This window comes from Anser anser, assembly GCF_964211835.1.
Source record: "Anser anser genome assembly, chromosome: 13".
Lineage (NCBI taxonomy): Eukaryota > Metazoa > Chordata > Aves > Anseriformes > Anatidae > Anser > Anser anser.
The window spans coordinates 13946454-13967337 of NC_139734.1; the positions used below are offsets into that span (position 1 = coordinate 13946454).

Below are 20884 nucleotides of genomic sequence, written 5' to 3' on the forward strand. Positions count from 1 at the left end.
GTAATTGAGAATTAATTAATTTAAATGTGCTAGATGGAGATTTTGTTAAATTATATAGGAATGACATAGAAGTAAACCATCTGACTCCCTGATGACTACTCAGACATTTCATGGTCATCTCTTGAGTTATTTGCTCTTGAAATTGCCTTCTTGATACAGTTTTTAAACAATGCTAATGAAATTGTTTTTGCTGTGTTTAAAAAGTCGTTACAGATTTAAAGCTTGGTTCTGAACATTCGGTTTTTTCCCCATTAAAAAGGACGTTTTTGTTTCTCTCAAATGAATTAAATTGCCACCATCCAAATTATGTTGGCTTTTAAAAATTATTTTTTAATGTGCTGGCTGGATGAAAAGTTTTTTTTACCGCATATAATGAACAATAGGGAAGTAAGTGAGGTTTACATTTTAAATGTTAATATATTTTCACAGAGTCTGTAAGATCATACACTTGGTATATTGCAACTACATACATATGCTCACCTTTTTTTGGAGAGATTAATTTTAACCCAGCTTTGTGTGAATCTATTGTTATTCTTAGCAACGGCCAAATAATTAAAAAGTCGGTGAATTTAGTGAAAAAAATCTGCTAAATGCCTGAAAAAGAGAAGGCTGCCGTCCAACTTAAAAACCAAAACCAAACAACCCAAAACCAACAAAGAAACAGTGGTGATATGAGAGAAAATCCTTAACATTAAAGAACTTACTGGCAAGCTGATCTAATTAATAACTTCCAAAAAAGGTTTTGAATTTGTTCTCAAAAACTTCCAAAAGTGAGGCATTTATTTAACTATTTTTACCTACTGGTAAATCTTGTACATAGACTCCTTAGGCAGAATTGCACATCATCTCCTGTACTTTGTCACCCTGGAAGTAAAGCAGGAAATGAGCTTGGTGAAGAAATGTACGTCACGTTATCTTAATGCTCCTTTGTTTTTGTGTCCAGCAGCTGGACATGGGTGCTGCTCCGCTACAGTTCATCTGAGTCATCTGAATGATCACACAGATGTTAAAGCAGCCACGAGCACATTCTCTGGGAAAGGATTTAGAGGTGAATTAACATGTTCATGAAATGACTGCCATCCCTCTGCACCGTGTTGGGGAGTTGGCCTGAGTAGGGTCTGAGTTATTGCTGGATATGGAGATGTTGCTTCTAACCAGGGATGCAAGCTGGTACTGTCTGATACAACACAGATGGAAAGTCTGCTTTTGTCATTCCGTCAGTTGAGATAAGGACTTCGTCATTCATTACAAGACTTGGCTATCTGTTTACAGCTGCATGGGGTCTTCTCCTCCTAGTTAGGCTTCACAGTATTTCTTTCAGTATCCACTGAAGCACGAGGGGATTAGATGGAGAAAGCAGCAGAGAGTAACCAATTAACTGCTCTGCAAGCCGGGGATGGAACTTTCCCCTTAGCTGAGGTGTGTTGGAGCTGAGGCTCTTCCTATGCTTTTCTGCAGCTGGGTGGCAGCATTTCTGCAGCAATTCATGTGCATGTTAAGTTAATTGCTTGAAGATATTTTGGGATCAGGTGTTACATGCTTATTTTTCTCAGCTGTGATTATTCTTTGTAGAGCAACATAAAACTCACTTTGGTACATGTCTGTAATGGTGAGTCCTAGAGATGTTACTGCAAATATCAGTAGTTGCAAGACTTTGCAAAATGAGCATGAGTTTATTAAAGTGTGGTGCAGTGACTTGTCCATCCTCTGTCTCTGGTCATTTGGTGTCTTCCCTTAAATTCACAGTCTTTGTGCTCCACATTCCCTGACTCAAACACCAGCCTGCTCCATTTACAGTCATCCACGAAGATGAATTCAAACAAGCTCGCTGCTTTAAGGATCTAAACTGATGTAGTTTACTCCACTGTATTTCTCATTTTCTATGCCACTGTTCTCCTTCTACACTAGCAAATTAAATCTTAATTTCAAGCCTGATTTTTTTCAAGCTTAAACATTAAGCGATTGGATTTTGCTTCTATTTTCATCAGATGGAAACATTCCTCACCAGTATATTTACTTTGTTGTGAAATTATTATACATCTCTTTCAAGCTTTTTTGCCCCTCACCAATAAACTTTTTTTTTTTTTTTGTAATTTTTGTATCCTTCCTTTGAACTCGTTCCTCTGCATTTTGCATTTCCTTTGCATCTTTCGAATGGCTGCGGTTTTCTAACGGCGCTTGTACCAGTGCTGTGTACATAATTGCTGTCATTCCCCAGCTTCTAATCGTTATTTTTCATTTAATGAGCGTGTTTTAGGTGTACCCTGAGATCAGGCTAAACCAGTTACTGTGCTCTGTAATCTTATCACCATCACCTGGTGCTTGGCTGTGTTAAAATGGATTTGGTTGCATTGTAGCTGTTTCAGTAGGCAATTCGGACAGTTCTGTATCAATGACCTGTCTTTTTTTATTACCCTGCTGCACTTCACTGCCTGGATCAACTTGTAACAATATTGAACAGCATCGACTGAGCATTAATCTCTGGGACAACCACCAGTGACGTCCATGGTAACTGAAGTTTTCTCATTAGCAACTCAATTAAGGACCTGTTTCTAAGTCAATTTTTAAGTCTATCCTATGTATCTTTTTAGTATGACAGGGTACCTTAGTTAAAAACCAAAATAAACCTGAAAATTACATTATATGTAATTGCCTAACACCTTGAAGAAATTCCAATATAAGTCAAAATAGCTGCCTTGACCAACCAGATGAGTAATCTTCTAAGCTGTAAAACTTTGAGAACTTTTCTCTGAAGCCATATTGACTGTCATCAATTGTATTTTAGCTTGTAACTGTTCTGTGGGAGTAATATCATATTATCCAGACTGTAACTCCCTGGGTGTCCATCTTGCCATTTTTGCATCTTGAAACTGCATGGGGAGTTCTCTAAGACTTGTGAAATTCCTCAGTTTCTAGGATTTATTAAAAGCTGGAGTTCAGAAGGCTTCTCTGATCATATAAGTAGTGCTTTTCAGATTCATAGATCCATTTTTTTGAATGCAGTGCTTGGAAAATATATAGTTTAAGTGGGTTCTTCCTTCTGTTACAGACAGTAATCTTTGTATTCTGAGCCTGATCTCCAGGCAGGTTGCACATGTTTGTTTAAAAAATCAGATCACAAGTATCTTCTGTACTTTTCCTTATTCAGTAAACATGCTTAGGGTTTTGTCAACTGCATTTAGCAATAAGCTGTTTCTGACTTAAGATTTCTTTTGTTCTTACTGTTCTTTAAAATCCTTGATTTCTCTTAACTACACCAATTTCATTTTTGTAACTGTATTGGCTATTGATATCTTCGTGGTTACATATGTTTGAACCAATAACTTTTGTTTGGCTCTGGTATATTTCCCTTTCCTCCATACTTGAGTGTTTTTTTTTTCTTTTTTCTTTTTTTCCCTCCTGTTTTAACATTTCCTGCTAACAGAAAGATTGAGTTGCCATTTTCTCTCTTTTTACATTAGTGTGTTCATGGCTTTCTGACCAATTTTCTACTTTTGGGACGTGCTTTTAACACAAATGATTATAAATGCAATGCAGGAAAAAAATATCCACAGCAAAACTGATCTGCTGTCCTTAAGTTCTTACATGTGGACATATGATTTATTTGCTCTTTTACTAACGCAGCAGGCTAAGATTATGCTTTCAATTAAAATGGCTTAGCTGAAGTAATTAGGATTTGTTGCAATCAGCAAGGATAAACTTGATAAAGGAGGATACTAAATTATTTCATAGGGTTTTATCTTGACTGTATTTTTGTTAGCAAATCCAGCTAAATAGCTTGGAGTCATTATTGCCGGAAAGCCAGTTAGTGGCTTCATCAAGCTGTGGCTGAACACTGGCGTTGTTTCTACAATGTTTAATACATTACAAACCACTGTCTTCTCTGCAATACACTGGTCATTCCAAGGTCTATGGTTTAATATAGTAATCATTGAATTAATTATGTTTTAGAGTGAACCTTTCCCTGTGTTTACAGGCTGTGTATATGATTCTTTCTGTCCTGGCAAGTCCAAGCTCCTGCTGCTTTCTTCTCCTTTACGCTGGCTGCTCAGCAATGCCCTCTGCTCCAGCTGCCGGCTTGCTGGTCGTCCCACCTCAGGGCAGCTTTTCCTCCCTGAAGTGGCCAGCTACTTTGATCTTGTAGGTTCTCGCCTTTAAATGCAGTTAGTGATTGGCACTCACCATCTGCAGGGCTTGCTGCACTCCTAATGCATGCGGCAGTGCGGCCGCCGTCACTTAGGGCTGCAGGTTGTGCGATGGCAGTGGCGTTGTGTGCTGCGGCTGTGGGTTTCCCTGGGTGGGCTGTGCAGAGCCACCGGTGTCACGGACGGTCAGGAAGATGCCTGGCACAGACTTGGGAATGCCTGCGTGAGCTGTGCTGCTGCTGACTCCTGTAGACCAGGTGTGCAGCTGGTAGGTGGGGTAACAAAAGGGGAGAAGTCCGTTTGGTGGACTGGGCTTAGCTGCATGGACCGCGTTTATGTTTCAGGTGGGTTTTTAGGCAATGTGCAGCTGAAAGGGAGTCAGGTCATGTGCACCGAGACTTGACAACGTGAGTCAAATCACTGTTATAGGGGATGTTTGGGAAGTTCTTTTCAAAAGTGCACTCCTGAGTCAAACTCAGCACAAAGGTATGCTCAATGAAGTTTCCTGGAACTGCTGCAGCGTGAATGATTACCGGGACTAATTTTTCAAGCTGTAATATCTCTAGTGCCCCTCAGTGACAATTACAGCTCAGCACTGAGACTGCTCTGAAGATTTGTCTGCCAGGGCCAAGTAAAATTGGAGTTTGTATTTGGTTGTTATTGTTTAAGTATATAAAACCAAATTGCAGGAACATAAGGATTTTGGCATTGGGTGAAAATTCTTCCAGTTTATAGTAATATTCTCAGCCAATGACAATTAATCTGCATAAAAGCATATTTGCTGAATAGATGTGATTGTACATGTTGCTATACTATTTTTGGTCTTACTCCTGTAAAGCGTCCTATTTTACATTCCCCTTTTATAACATACCTTAGCACAGAGCCATGCACACTAGGTAACGCATTATTCACAGGCAGAATAATTATATAACAGTAGATAACTGTGGCTGCAATGGATCCTTCAACCAAACGTTATTGCTTGTTTCATTTTCCATGGTAAATGGGTCTTAGCCTTCAAATGTGAAGGAATTGAAAGACTCAGGCAGTGGTGAATGCAAGGAACTGGAGGAGTAGCACAGGCCTTTATTTGGGGTGGGCTCAGCTCCGTGCTTCACCTTCAGATCTGCCATCCTGCTATAAATGTGCCATGAGATCTGGGCCGCGGTGATGTTGAGGGCTGACCTTGACTGGCTGCAAGGCACCCACAGATGCTTTCTCATTCCCCCTCCTCAGCAGGACTGGGAGAAAATTAAGTGCAAAAGTTCATGGGTTAAGTTAAGGACAGTGAGATTTCTAACCGATTACTTTCATTGGCAAAATGGACTTGGGATTTTTTTTTTTTTTTTTCCCCATTGAAGAAATCTTGCACTTGTGGTGATGTGGGGTTTGCCATTAAAATCACATATGTACTCAGGGCTGACTGAACTCATGTGCTTTATGTGCTTTTTTTTTTTACTTTTTCACAGTGCTTGAAGCCCTCCCTCCCCAGTAACATGCTCACATGGGCCTGCCTAAATTTACATAAAAATCCTCCATAAATAAGGCCACGTTTTTCTCTCTCCTGACTCCTCACAGGGCTTGGTTTGTGAATTCCTAAGTCTGAGGGGTGGTTAAGAAGATTACTGATTTGTATTTGATTTGTTTGTAATCACCCGAGGATTAGAGTTATGCTTCCTTGTGCTGTTATCTCCTCCAAGTTCAAGAGCAAGTACCTTTTTTTTATTTTATTTTATTATTTTTTTTTTTCACCTGAGTGCAGGAATACCTGGTCCCTAACAGGCTGCAGAAGGGAGGATTGGATTTTGTAGGTGCAGTCTCTCTTTTAAAGTTTTGGTATGGTACTGTCATTTTTTTTAATGCAAAGTGCCAAATTTTTGGTAATAATGTGCTTGTGACTCTGTTTCAAATGAATACACCTGTTAGTCTATCTGGGAATATTTGATTCCTGCCTACCTGATTCCCCAGCTTTCAGTTTTATCAGGGTATGACAGTTGCTTTACTTTCTGCTAAAGTTTATTGTGCAGTGTTGCTCAGGTGTTAAATACCCATTTTTATCCCTAAGGTGTCTGGGTTTCAATATTAGGATCTCTAACTAGAAGAATGTGTTTTGGTTCTGAAATCTTTCTCTTTTAATGGTGCATAATAATTATGTAACTTATAATAATGACTTATAAATAATAACTTATGTACCTAAGCTATTGTGTTAAATAAAAAGACAACAGGAAATTTATAATAGGATTAGCTTTGGTGGTCATTAAAGTTATCTGTACTTTGATGGGAGATCAGATCTAGTCCCTTCTTTCTTGTATTTCTCTAAAATGTAAAACTACCTAGAGTGGCTAGGGAACTGAATGTTAACAGGGAAAAATTTATGGAATATAAGTGCTGCTAGAATTATCACACTTGGCTGACTTTTAAGAGTCAGTTTAGTTTCTGTAGGAGCGTCAGCCTTGTCAAAATGTTACATCAGGAATTTATCTGTCTCTTTTGAATGAGGCTTAATAAAAGATGAGACAAACAAACTTGCAGTTTTCTGCAGTTGATTTCAGAAGTTGGGCTGTGCTTTAAATTTCTCTGGGTTTTTATAAGGAAAATAGAATGCACCCTTTGCCAGAGACAACTAAATGCAGTATCTCTGCCAGTATCCTAACTTATTCTCAGATACTGTGAAATATTGCGATGATCTTGTGAATAAGATCATCAAGTTTCCAGTTAACTAGCACTGCCAAGTCTACCACTAAACCGTGTTCCTCTGCACCACATCTACATGTCTTTTGAATACCTCCAGGTATCCAGGTGACTCAACTGCTTCCCTGGGCAGCCTATTCCAGCGCCTCACAACCCTTTCAGTGAAGAATTTTTTCCTAATATCCAACTTAAACCTCCTCTGGTGCAATTTGAGGCCACTTCCTATTGTCCTATGACTTGTTGCCTGGGAGAAGAGACTGACCCCCACCCCGCTACAACCTCCTTTGAGGTAGTTGTAGGGAGCAAAAATATCTTCCATACTACAATATATATATATAACTGACATGTTGCTAGAGTCAGACCAAACAATTTTTTTTTTTTAAGGAATAAGCAAATGTGGAGTTGGTGTAATCTGACCAACGTAATTATGCTGCAAATTTATAATGCAAAATTATATTGAAAGAAAACTACAAAATAAACAATTGCAGATTTTTGATGTCAGTGACAGCAAAATGAGGACATGGAGAAAATAGCTCTACTAAATTCTAACATGGATTTAAATAAGAAAAAAAAATCAATTGCTGCCTATTTATAAAAAAAAAAAAGTATGTATATAGAACAAATCTTTGTTTATATTGGATAGGATGCTCAACACAGTGTTGAAATACCTGTTCCCACTGACTGCAAAAACAGTAGTAAAAACAGGTAATGAAGTATGGACTCTCCTACTGATAACTTTTTTTTTAGCCAAGAGGTATTTCTGTTTCTTCAATTTAAAGGAAAAGGTATAGAATATTTTGTTAAAGAATTGGAGGCTGAACCTATTAACATTCTCAATGGTTTGCAGAAGTTTTAAATTAACTACATCACATAATCCTAATCAAATTATTAAAAACAACAACAACAAAACAAAACACAACAAACCAGTCCTTTACCAGTATAAATAATAAGGCAGATTCTTCTTTCCTGATAAAGGCCAATGGTTTGACTGTTGTGTAATTTTAAATCTTTTTTTTTTTCTTTCTTTATCATGTTGGTGCTTACTACCACCCTTTAAGCAAGGGAGAATCTTCCTGAGAAAAGCGCTTTGAATGGCGATGCTGTTTTTCCTTTCGCAGTTGCTCAGTCATGTATTTTTGAACAGATAAATGTTTTTCTTCAGTTTAAACTTTGTCCTACTTCTGATGATGTAGCTTTCAGTGTTGTCACGGGCTGTTTAGCCACTGTCTGCTATTGTGAGATATCTCCTAGTGAAGCCTTAGAGCTGTCATGGGTTGATAACGGTTCTCAACTGACCCTTTCGGTTTAATGGGAGATACACTTTAGCTCCTGGGCTTTCCAGACTTGTCTCAAGGTTCAGACAGCTGCAGGATATCCTTGCCTCACCTTATAATTAGGATTCATTTTAAAGAAGTAAAAGTATATGAGAGTTCTTGCTGACAATTTAAAAATCAGAGTAGTAAATGTAATTCTGTTGAAGCGGCTACAAAGCCAGAATATATTTACAGAAGAAAAGCATCAGATAAAACCCTCTGTCCTACAGAGAATATGCCTGATATTAAGCTGTTACCTCACGTTGTGTTTCTCTGCAGCATCTCTTGGCAGCTTTTCAGTCCTCTGTCTCTGTGGCTCTGTCTTCTGAAATATATTCTGCTCTGGTACCCCCCTCTAATTCCACTTCAATGTTATCAGGATGCTGTTGAGCACTAATGAGCCTTCAAAGCGGTATGTAGGGACTACCACTTCCCTTTTGTTCATGCTAATTAAGTTAGGGAAATTTTGTACCGTGTCTTGATTAATTCTGGGAATTTGTCAAAATGCAAATGAAACATTGTTTATCTGGGGCTGAGTTATCTTTGATATGCAAACACACTTTGATATGCTGATTTCCTTTACCACGATTACCTTCGTCTTTGGGAAGGCAGCTGAATTACAACTCCGTCCGACTCCTCCCTGCGCAGAAGATTCTGTGCAGAAGATTCCGTTCCTCGGGGTTGTCGTAGCTTCATAATTGTATACAAATTCCACATTGTAGGAATTATCTGAACAATGTTTCTGTTGGCCTAGCAACATCAAGAATTTGTCTTACTTAGTGTAAGGCTATCTATGGCCTATATTAATAAAGCAGATGGCCAACATGGTCCTGGTATTGTTATTAAACTTGGAGTACATTTATGTAACAGAGAAGCTGTGCAGCTAACAGATGAGTGATACTATATAGTTCCTGCTTATTGTAACGTGAGTTCTTGGACACATATGAGCCTAAGGAAAATATGTTCTGCTATGTGCTAAAATGTTCTGAAACAGTAATGAAGTATTTTGTTAGCAGAATTACGGGTAAGACTTCAGTATGCAACAAAGTTTTTCAGATTTGTACCTCTGAGGGACATCTGTCCTGGAAGAAGGGTTTGGAAAATTAGTTCTGATGCAACTTTGTGTGCCTCCAAGGAAGAACACCCCAACCATGGCACTGACTTCAGAGTGTTATTATTTCTTTGTTCCTCATGGCTGTGTGTAGCCCACGCTTTTATTTGCAGATTTACTTGAATCCAGATCTCAATACTTATCACCTCAGTTATTACGTTGTGGTTTCATCAGTACCTGCAGGTGTCATGTTCTGATTTCATCTGCACTGACTTTAACTGCAATTCTGCTGAATCAGTGTAGCAGGATTTCTTCCTAATGACAGCTATCTTTTCATTGAAATGCTACTGTGCCATTTTTGACCCAATATCCATCTTTCTGCTTTTACACTAACATCCCTTCCCTTTTGATGTCTCTTGCAGTTCTTCTTGTAGCTTGAGCTGTGCACTGTTTCAGTTTGTTTAGACACGGCTAATAGGGACACAGCTTTTCATGCTGCCCTTAAGGTGCTCTTACCTATTACGAGTCTCCTATTCTGCACTCATTTAAAGCAAAACTAATTTAATGTAAACTTCCATCTTTTGCAATGGGACAAGATACTGCTGGTGGAGGCCAGTGCTGGAGTTGCAGAGGGGGAACTGGTACTGAAAGTGGTTTGAGTTGTGGGAGGCTGCAAGCCTGAAGAGGTGAAAAGCTCCCATACAACAAACAGAGAAGATGCTTCTCAAACAGCCCCCTCAGCTGCATATCTGTGACTTGGAGCCTTGAGCAGTTCCCTCCGCCACTCTGCAAGTCACAACGGTGGCTTGAGCACTTCTTTTAGCTGCCTGCTTGGGTAAAAGATAAAGTACTTGTCTTAATGCAAATGTATGGGTGTGCCCTTACATCTTGGTATAGCAAGACAGTAACACATAGATTATTTTTTTTACAAGAACTTTTTGTTTTTATTTATTTATTTTTAATTATTTTTTTTCTCCTGCAGGGCACCAGATAGTGTCAGGCCTGAGTATTTTCTTCCACATATTTGCCCTCCTTCACAGCTCTCATAGCCCCAGGATGTATAGGTGTTATTTGCATTCTGCAGGTCCTTGTCTTGACTGATTTGGCTGAATTATAACCCACTCTCAAGTCATCTTCCAGGAGAGTAAAAAAGTCTATACACCTATATTTAGTGAATAAATGATTTTATAAATGCTATATTAAGTTTATATTTGTTTAATGGGCAAAATGCTGCTGGGAGCTCCTAAGGGATCTGTTTAATATTTTCTAAACAGGCAAGACAGAATTTATATATGGAAAATATTCAGTCATTTGGTTTCTCTGTAGCTGACCTGTCTTTTTATGGTGTTTCTCACTGGAAACACATATGTAGGATTGTTCATGATGCTATTTTAATTCTTGGTTTGTCTTTTAGGATAAGTTGAGTGTTCTATTATGGGGTGTAGAGCTAGATAATATGTTCAGTGTTGTGGATATAATAAAAAAAGGATCTTGTAAAGCTTTTGCTGTCTAATTATATTCTGTCTTAGCCCACAATGTGTCCATACATCTCTTCCTTATCCTGAAAGGCACCCTAAACACTAGGAAGTGCCAAGACAAATTAAAGCACCCCATCTAAGTAAACAACCACATGGCAGAGTCCATATGTTCTAAAATTAGGCTCATCTATGTTTATAACAAGATATTACTTCTGCATCTAGAAAGGGAAATCAAGCCAGTTCCCATGTGGAAAGAATCCCATTGCATTCTGAATGCATATTAATTCCTGTGACATTTTTCAGTTTAGTCTTTTGAAGTCATCCCTGGAAGAGGATTGCTCTAGAATTATGGACTGTAAATGTATACCACTTTTGGTCATGCTGATGGACCTTTTAAAATGTCTCTTAATAAGTCAATGCATTGCCCCAAAATGAACTCTGCTTTTTATATGAGAAACTGAGATCCAAGTCTTGGAGGTGACCTGCTATGGGGTGTGCTTTGTGACACGAGTGATTTCCCATATGTTCCTGCCTGCTGCCCTTTAGTCTTGCTGTGCTATATCATCGCATGCCCAGATGGGATTTCATGCATTTATAGGGGGCAAAAGTGGTGACCAAGGCATCTGAGGCAGAGGCTGACTCTTCTTGTGTCTGTGGGGTGTTGTCACAGGGCACACAAAATGATGTCACGGTGTTCTAAGGATTATGCTGCAAATTGAGGGTTAGGGCTTAGTTACATCTGAGGTGTGGGCATTTCCCGGAGGATGAATCTGTGCCAAACATTACTGACTGCTTGTAGGTTTAAGAACCCAAATTCCTGTGCTAGCCCTGTCCTGATAACAACAGTAGAAGGCAAAGTTGATGATGTGCAGATGGAAATGGATGTACCTTAGCTCGGACTCCAGAAGACCAAAAGTGAACAGTGCTGAGAATTTTAATATTCCTCCTGGGATGCCAGTACTAAAGATTGTGACTTGAGTGCATGTGGACTGATAGTAGTGGTTAGACTGTAGTAGTGTTAAAATACTCAAAGCAATGATAAGTATGAGTTACGCTAACTATTTTGACCAATTTGGGGGTTAGGAAGGCTGTTATATTTGGATTTAGTTTGCTTATTTTCATTTCTCTAGGAAAGCAGTTTTCTGTCTGTAGGACAGAACATTTAATCCATTGAAGGGCAAGTCAAGTTTGTTCAGAACAGCAAATACCACTGAACAAGTTGAGTGTTCTGGGATTTGTAGGTATGCACACAATATACTTTGAAAATCTAAACATGTACCTGACTATAAGCCTTAGCAAAATGTATGGAAAAATCTCTTGCGACTAAATTCATTTTTTTGACTGAAGTCATTTGCTGTGACTTAAATGAGCAGTGGTTACTCTTCATAAGCAGGCTTCTGGGTGCCCTGATGCCCCTTGTCCCATCTCACATTATATTAAACTTCTGGGAAGCAAAAGTCTGAAAGGCTTCAATTTTTCAGAACACATACCCTTGAAGTGAAATACTACATATATCTACTTGACAGTCCCAGTGAAAAGTGTTCTCATCCTGAACCATGACTTCGTTGTCATGATTCTGGCCAAGGTCACAGAGTAATTACTACCATGCCAAGGTCTTCTTTGTGATAGCTTTTGGTCTTGGTAGCAATATGACATTCTGAGCAGCTTCAGCTGCTGGGCAGAAACCTAAGTAGCAGTGCAGAGTGGGAAAATGGGATTCAGAGAAGTGGTTAACTAAAAGCTCCACTTGGAAATGAGAAAGGAAAGGTAATGCAGTTGTCTTCTGATAGCACTTATAAAACCAAACTGAAAGCTCTGCTGCTTGTCCTGAGCTGCTTGATTATTTGCTTAAAACTTGTTTATTTACTTATTTTCTGAAAATGTTGACATATCACTAAGAAAGTGTAACTTCCTGCGTTTCCTGCTCTTCCTTGTGCATAGCAGTAGTCTCAGTGTATTTGTGATACTAGGATTTGTTATAAAAACCTTAAATATCCCAATTATAATTTTTTTTAGACTGGAGAATTTGGGCTTGCAGATACAATGAAAGATATGTAAAGTGTGCAGGTCTAGGTGACATGTTTTGTTTGGGTGATTTAAAATTTCTTACCAGTTGGTGGCTCAGGTGCATACTTAAGCTTTTCCATTAAAAAAAAATACTGTAAGAGTGAAGAGTGATGTCTTAATTCTCCCCCTTTTTTTCTGTACTCTGCCTCATGTATTAATTCAGAGCAAGTGAATAATAACCCACTGGTGGGTTACTCTGTGTTCCTTTTGTAACTTGTACCTTCCCAAGTCTTTGGGAAGGAATTGAGAACCCTGTAATTGGCTGGAGGCACGCAGAATGCTGTTGGGTGTAAAGCCTGGAAAATGTCTGCTATGCTCTCTCAAATAGGTGATGCTGTCCTACAAAATGCTATCCCAAGAGGACTGTCTTGGGAACAGTCTTACACAGCTTCCTGCAAGAGTGTAAATTTTCAAGGTAATGACTCACAAAGAGTGCTACAAGTTTAAACTTCAAGTATATCTTCTAAAAATACGTTGTTACTGCAAAGCCTTTCGTAATGTTTTGTTAAGGCATCACCTATAAACTGACATGCCTTCACTGAGTCAGCAGTGCAGGTACATTGCAGCGTACAGCTTGCACCCAGTCACTTCGACCACATTGAAGGAAAACGCAAAAGGATCTCTTGAAATAAGGTGGAGCTGTATTCAAAAAGCAATTCATACCACAAGCAAATACCTCTCAAGATGTTCTGTCTCAAAGCAATAACATAAAACAAAGCAAGTAATACTCATTAAGAAGTTTTAACCTTTTAATCTCATCTTATTTTAAGCATGCATTTCAGCTTCTTCTTAGATGTCTAAAATGAGAGATTGTTTACTCTTATTTGACATACTGTACTTCTCATTTTAAGTTTGCTTTGTAGTACGATGTTGCAAATGCAATGAATGACTCAGCTTATACCTGCGAAAAGCTTTTCAACATCTTTAATGTGTCTGCTTAATTTATATGCCAGAATACTCGTGTCGTCATACAAATTATGCTAAGTGGAAAAGTACAGTGGTTGAAGCAATGTGACTAAAATACGGTCTGTGTAATGAGCACTTTGCAGAAAGTCAAAGAAGTTTCGTTTGAATATTTATGTGATCAGATCAAGTTGATATTTTGCCTTGTTACTGAGGGCAGCCATCGGTGCACTTGACTTCATTACTTACAAGGTGATTTCCAGGTGCCCAAAAGACATGATCAACACTGAAATCTAGCTACTTTCTGTCCACCTCGTTTTTCTCGTGTATTTGTTTCTTACCTAAAAGGAAGGCCAAATGTATGTATTGCCAGTGCCAACAGTTGGACCTACCACTGGAAGCCAGCCAGGCAGAACCAAGTTTGAGCTTGAGCAGTGGGTGAGTGAGGTATGGAGAGGTGCTTCTGGCTCCATCAGTGCTCTGGCCAGTGAGAGCTCCTCTGACCTTTCTGTTTCTACCCCAGTTTCACCTGCTACAGCAAAGTGACGATGCAGTGACTGTGTGAGTAAAATCCCCAGAGGACTGATTTCTCTTGTCTGTTAATCTCTTATAAAATGTGGCAGGCAATCACTTTAATCTCAGATTTCTCTCGTGTCTTCATCTACTCATGTCTTAATTGGTCTAGCCTGCCTACGGGATATTCAGCCACACTGGCAGCTTGTGTGACATGCATGATTATCCACCAAGAGCTAGGTGGAAATTGCCAAATCATTTCATAGATTTCACTGATTAGCCACCTGCTTAGCGTGGCTTTTATCACAATAAAAATTACTGTGATGCTGGTGGTAGTATAAAAACTTCTGTAAAATAGCAGAGACCACTGCCAGGTCTGCTTAGATTTGATCTGCTGAATGGTAGATACAGCAGTGAACTAAAAAATATTTGTTTGATGAAAAGCACGTGCATGTTTTTTGCCATGTAATGTTTGCCACTTGTTTACTTTCAGTTGAAGATGTCAGCAAAATTTGAAGTGGAGAGAAGGAAATGTTTGAATTCAGCCCCAGTTCTAAACCCAGCATGGGTGCTTCTGGGTTTGAATGAGTAATCCCTCCTAACTGGCAAGTATTTTTGTAGTTACGGAGGAAAAAAAATGGTTGTCAAACATGGTTTTACAGTGTGCAGTGCTGAAGCCTCATTTTACCCTAGTTTATGCACATCCCAAGACAATCTTCGAGAATGATCATCCTGAAGTGCTGGTATACAGTATGTATACAAAAATATAAAGTTATGTCTGTAGTGGGTAAAGGGTCAAATAGATTCTCTTCTATACTATGTACAAGTAAGTTGAGCAAAATCCTCAGCTGTAGGAGTTGATACACCAAATGATGCCATTTTAGAAAATGTTATCATGATTTTGAAAAGCAGATCAGTGATATCTTGTACACATTTATATTGGTGAATGCAGGTGAGATAAGATTTGCTAGAACTGACAGCCTGTAATGGATACAAGGAATATCACAGCTGATTGCACCACATTGTGCACCTACTGAGCAGAGTGCGGGACAGCAGTGTTTGCTTATTTCTTCTCTAGTGGGACCTCACTCCTAGGATATACTGCTATTTGCTTGGTTTGGAGTGGAGTTGTGTTGTGGATGTATCATTTTTTTTGTTTCTATGTTCTCTTCTGAAGCTCTCCCTAGAGCCTTTTTATAGGCTTGTCAGAGTGTTTAGTGACTTCAGAAGTTTACATGTTGTCTCCCTGCACTTCGGTGAGCTGCCGGGTGTAGTGTTTGTTCCTAATTGTTCCTGTTTGCATTCAGGATCCAATCCTGTTATCTCTGAAATCAAAGCAAAAAATTGCATGTACTTTCAGGGAAACACAACGTGTTTCTGCTTTGTTTGTTTATAAGTGATACACAACATATAAACTGAATGCATACGAAGTCTTTTCACACAGGCAAATAAGATTCAAATATAGATCATGCTGCAAATAGGGCAGCTTTGATTATGAGATGAGATACAGGTAATCTCTTTTGGCTTCCTCTGAAAACTGAAAAGGATTGTTCCTTACTTGAAAGGTATCAGCTGAAGAGCAACCAGAACAAAAATTGTTATTTCTGTCTAAAATAGAGAATTGCTGTCAGGCTTTTTTGATCATAATGAAAATCTGTTTTGTAAAATGGTACAGCTGTCTAGATGATACACTAAGAGCTCCTGCTTTTTATTTATTTATTTTTTTTTGAGAATTATTTCCTCTTTTTCTTTATCAGATTTTTTCTCAGACAATAAGTATATTTATTTATTTATTTTTTTTTTCCTTTTTACCTGTATTGCAGATTTTAATATTTTAATTCTGACCTTGCTTAATCTGTTTGTACACCAGATTGAGGAGAGTTGACCTTAGTTTACCCCTGAGATCAGAAACTCATTGCCTGTATGGGTAAGGATGAGTGTTTTAAGATCTGTGATTGAGCCTATTGAGAAACCTGAATACTGAACCAGCCACGAAAGCCAGCTGCAAAATTCATTTACTCCAAACTGTCAGAAGGCTTGTCAAAGGCCTTGAACTTGTTTGAATTGTATCAGAAAGTCAAAAACCATTCTGGCTGAGCATTGTGATGTATTTACTCAGTAACAGAAGTGTTGCTGATGAACCTTTTTTTCTAACTTGAAAACAAAGCAGAAGCGTAGCCAATCTATAACTGCATTTTGTTTCCTGATCAAAAATTATTTCTGGTGTTTTAAGTGAGCATCTTGTTGCTGGGAATTTGGCTTAGTGAGTTGTATTTGAGCTCCTTGGGGGAATCTGTTGCTCTACATATAAATGGTAAAAACATTTTCAGAGACTGTTTATGCCAGCACCGAAACTTTACTAGTTTATGCAGGTCCTGGAAACAGGAGGAAACTACTGAGACACAGCCGTGTTCTCTGGTGTGATTTTTCACAAAAAAGCAAGAGCTTCTGTTATCTGTGATATGTGAAGTAGTTTCAATGTGGGAGAATTACGACAACTGTCTGCAAAACCTCCCTTAAACTTTATCCAATTTCAAGAAAGGGAGCCTTGCCACCTGTTCACACTTTGGGCATTTTGGTTGAAAAGAAAATATTCCATTACTCTCTGTAAGAGCCTGAAATACTTTCTGAAAACTTGCTCATCATCTTTGCGCAGGGAACGAAGGATTCATTGCTACAGACTACTCAGATGTGACTAAGCGTGGGTTCTTAAGGTCTTGGTAAGATGTCTTCAGATTCTTGGTTTGCTGTTTGAGTCGCAGTGTTGCAAACAAGGCTACATTTTCCTTCCTTTTTTTCCTTTGAGTGTTTGCTTCCCAAGTTTAGTCCTTGTGCCTTTTTCTCTAGGGGCAACATTTTACAGTTCACGTACTCCTGCTCTGAACCAAGGGCTTTGATAGCCTGTGTTACAGGCAGGGAGTCAGCCAAATCTCAACTTCCCTGCTTATCTTTCAAAAAAGATTTTGACCGGTAGAGAATGTCTGATCCTCTCAAAAGCCATAAAACCAAGGTATTGTGGATTTTTCATTACCCGTTGAGAATTATGGGCAGCAATATGATCTCCTTGTATCTGAAACATTGCCTGACGATCACTTGCAGACTCAGGTTCTCAGACTCTCATGCTGTATTTCTATGCCAGATGCATCTTCCCTCAAATCACTGTGAACTTTTGCTTGATGATAAAAAAGTCCTTTAAAATTTGGCAACAAATCTTCTGTGTTCATGATTCTGAGCTTTAATCGAGTTCAGAATCGTAAGCTAGCTGTTTGGAAATTGTTGTCCTGATGTCGGTCCATAAAAATCATCCTGTTTTCTAAGGGGTGCCTTATCTTGTACCTAATATTCTCCTATTTTTTTTCTCCCTGTGGACCTCTGTTGATGCATACCAATGTTATAACAAGCATCCCATCACTGAGGATAATACAGGCTATACAAGAATTATTACAGAATATACCAAATCTGTCCGTTTCCTTTGCCATGCTATAATGTACTTTTATATAGAACAAAATTTTGTCTTAAAATTAATGACTTACTACTTTTCCTTAAATAAATCTGAGTTTGAGAGCTAGGTTCCCTAGTTTAATTCCATGTCATGTGTCAGCATAATGCTATGAAATCTTGTTAATGTACACATGAACTAAAAACTATGCCTTGAAGAAAAGAAGACAGCATGGTAAACTCAGAGCTGAAAGTCTCTCCATTGGTAGCTGCAGTGAAGGTCTGGGAAAGGTTCTAGATATAGTGTAATCATTTTATCTATTTATTAATTTTTCTGAGATAGTAAGTTGAAGTTTGTTAAATTAGTTTCAGAATATTTGAAGTTGGAAAATAGATGTAGCCGTTGACTTCCATGTTGCCCTGGGATGTGGTCCTTCTGTGGCAGGGTTGGAGGTGTCTGTGCCTATGTGATGCTTTCTGGGACGCAGCAAGCCTATGTTGCTCAGGCTAGTACACATATTTTTATCTGGTTCACCCTCCAGGGGATTTGCAAATTTTTTTTTTCAGTTGCAAATTTCATTTCCTTCCCATCATTGTAACTTTTATGTAGAGGATGACAGCTTTTAACTGGGCTTGAAAAGCAAAAGAAAATGCATCCTTTTACTGTGCTACCAGCTAATATTACCCTGATGTCACAAATATTCCTGCCTCTCAATAACAATTTGATTGATAACTTTGGATCTCCAATTTAGCAACTTCATGTTAGGTTATTAGTCTTCATGTTTTGACAGGACTGTGAATATTTTTTACAGTTCTCATCTGTGCTGAGATCTCTGGAGTCCTACGTAATGTCCATAGAAATCAATAAAAATACTTTTGTTAATGCATCCTGTTGGACTTGTATCCCTACTTTTAAGCATACACAGATTTTTAGGCCCTATGATTGTTAGTTTAGGATCTTATAATACAGGAGTTGTCACATGACAGTAAAAACAAGGTCCCCCTATATCTGCTCTCTGTCTCTACCAGCAGTCAGGACCCGCTTTTTGAAGGAAGAATGAGAAACACGTTGGTGGAACAATACAGGAATAGCTTGCCCCAGAGGATTTTTCTTCCTCCTTACATCAGTGAGAAGCTTGAAGCAGGAGAACTTGCACTCGTCAAAGTTTTAAATGTTCTTATTACTAAAAATAATTTTGTCTCATTTAACTGAGGATAGTTTTTCCTCCACTCTTCCCTTGCTGCTAATTAAATCCTCTTCATCTGTCAATAACAGAATGTGAGTTTTTCTTAGTATCCTACATAAACTGGTTAAATTCTATTTATCTTCTACAGTGTCCTGAATTGTGCAGCATCATTTGCATTTATACCTAACTTGTTTTGTTACGCATACTTTCCTTAATTACTTTTTGGCCTATGTGTTTTTTCATTAAACACATTTCATTTTTATATATCTTAGCTTATATTTACAGAGCTTAGCAAATCACAACATGTTTCGTGCAATCTGTTTCTGCTTCTGCTCAAGCGTAGTTACTGATCTGATGAGAGGCCAGCACTTCTAAAGAGGGTGATAAAGCCAAGCTCTTAAATCTATATATAAACAGCTGAATATAGGCTGGCTTGTTTCTAAAATACTTGTGATCTCCTGTTGGTTTAGTGGTAGCCCTAGATGGAAGGAGATGGAAGGACTTCTGGTCTTCCTGTAGGCTACGGAGGTTCATTTAGAGCACCAGAATAAAAATGCCTGTCCTTGGCTGCTTGAGAAGACAACATTGTGTGCACTCACAAGCAAGTGTGAGAGCAAACGTGCAACTCAGTCTGTATGCCAGTGCAATAGCTCTTGTTCGTGAATGTCAGCTGATGAATTAGTGTCCTGCACAGAAAAAGAAATATAAAATTAATGCTGTAATGTTCTTCCAATAACAGGTATCTGGGAGTAGTCTGAATCCCCCATGTGCTTAATGGCTCAGTTCACCAATAAGCCTAATGAATCCAGACTCATATGATTCACATTGTCGCTTTCATACAGCAGAGGATGCTGATGGGAACCAACTGGTGGCCCTGGGAAGAAGCAACAATACACGAGACAACTAAGGAAAAGTCACGGTTGTGGTCACTGTGGTGTCTTTCAACAGGAGCCTCTGCCTGCTTTCCGTCCCCCAGAGTGCTGCTGCTCTTTGCGTAGGCCATCTTGTATCAGGTGCTCTAGCAGTGGGAACGCGCTGCTCATCCCCGTCCCTCCCTTCTTGATGTCTGTAGGGCCCCTCCTGTCACTGCATTTACTGCCTGCGCTGCCATCTAGCAAGCGGTGATCTAGAGATGAGGCAGGTTTTGCCCATACTGCAGGCTGTCATACACCATGGATATATCCGCTCCAGCTCTGCTTCCAATATATATATATATATTTTAATGATAGTATAGAAAAAAGGCTGCTTGGGGGAGAGTATAAGAATATGGCAATGGTAACTTTGCTGACCCCAGTGATTTGTGGCCATGTAAATAAGTCTGCTAATTAATGGGTGCCCTTTTGTTTCTATTCTGTTGATGGTTAAGTTGGTCTGTGCTGCACACGAGGTAGAGAAGCCTGGTTTAACAGGAAACCTCATCACTGAGATTGATTACACGTACATCAATGTAGTGGTACTAGTATTTCTTGGGGACTATTAAAGGAAGATCCTGTCTGATAAAACAAGGTGAGATTGTTTGCTTGTTTTACAGAAAATTGATTTCTGCTTCAAAGAAGCCTTGGATCACATATTTTTCAGCTTGTTCAGAGGAAACACATCATTACTTTCTTTAATTGTGTTGTCCTAGGCCACACAATTAAAAAAAACTGGACTTTTTGAAAGGAGGAAAAAGTTGATTAGAAATGTCTGAAAGTACTGCTACAAGACAGAGAACGATGCTCTGATTGTGTTTTGTGTCTTTTCACACTCAGAAATCAGTGGATCTACCATCTACCTGACTTTTTCTTCTTAATCAGAACTAAAGATTTTTCTGTTCAATTAAAAGAACGTCTTGGAGCTACATAGCTTCAAAAAGGTCATGCTGTAGAGTTGTATGCAGAACAGCCCAGGCTTGGTTTTCTACTCATTAATTCTGCAGAGGAGCATTTTTTAAGACAAGACAGAAGATGTTTTTTGCAGTCTCAAATCACCGATAGCATGTCTTGCAGAGCCAGGCTGTGGCATGGTGCATGTTAAAGCCTGGTGGTCGCTGCCTGCGCATGAAACAGGGTGGGTTATGGCATGCCCAGACAGTGCCCAGTGGCAGAAAGATGCTCCATAG

At 38.9% G+C, this 20884-nt stretch overlaps 1 protein-coding gene across 1 annotated transcript in view; it reads left to right on the plus strand.

Annotated features, from left to right (window-relative positions):
* Positions 1 to 557: 557 nt before the first annotated feature.
* HTR2C (5-hydroxytryptamine receptor 2C) overlaps positions 558 to 20884 on the plus strand; it is a 310851-nt gene continuing 290524 nt past the window's right edge. The window contains exon 1 of the mRNA XM_083797960.1: positions 558 to 2508. The gene's annotated coding sequence lies outside the window, so the exon portion shown is untranslated. The remainder of the gene's footprint in view (positions 2509 to 20884) is intronic.